Here is a 618-nt window from a genome sequence, read left to right on the forward strand (position 1 = left end):
TTTTTTTTTTTTTTTTTTTTTTTTGGTACTGGGGATTGAACCCAGAGGTGCTTTACCACTGAGCTACATCCCCAGCCCTTTTTTATTTTTTATTTTTAGACAGGGTCTTGCTAAGTTGCTGAGGCTAGCCTCTAACTTGCAATCCTCCTGCCTCAGCTTCCTGAGTCACTGGGATTATAGGCCTGCACCACCCGTCCCAGCTGTATCTAATGATTTTAATTTGAATTTCCCTAATGACAAATGATGATGAACATACTGTTTTTTTTTTATTATGGTAAAAAAACACATAACACAAGCTTAACACCTTACCATTTTAATTATACAGTTTAGTAGTGTTGAGTACATTCACATTTTGTGATTTGGATCTTTTGAACTTTTCCATCTGGTAAATCTGAAACTCTACCCATTAAACAATTCCTACTTTTTCTTTTCCCCCAGTCCCTAGTAACTACCATTATATTTTCTGTTTCTGTGAATTTGACTACTTTAGATAACTCTTATAATTGAAATAATACAGTATTTGTCTTTTTATTTCTGCCTTATTTCACTTAGCATAATGTCTTCAGTGTTCATCCATATTATATCTTGCGGCAAGATCTCCTTCCTTTTTTTTCTCCC

This window comes from Marmota marmota, unplaced genomic scaffold (genome assembly GCF_001458135.2).
Source record: "Marmota marmota marmota unplaced genomic scaffold, marMar, whole genome shotgun sequence".
Classification (NCBI taxonomy): Eukaryota; Metazoa; Chordata; class Mammalia; order Rodentia; family Sciuridae; genus Marmota; species Marmota marmota.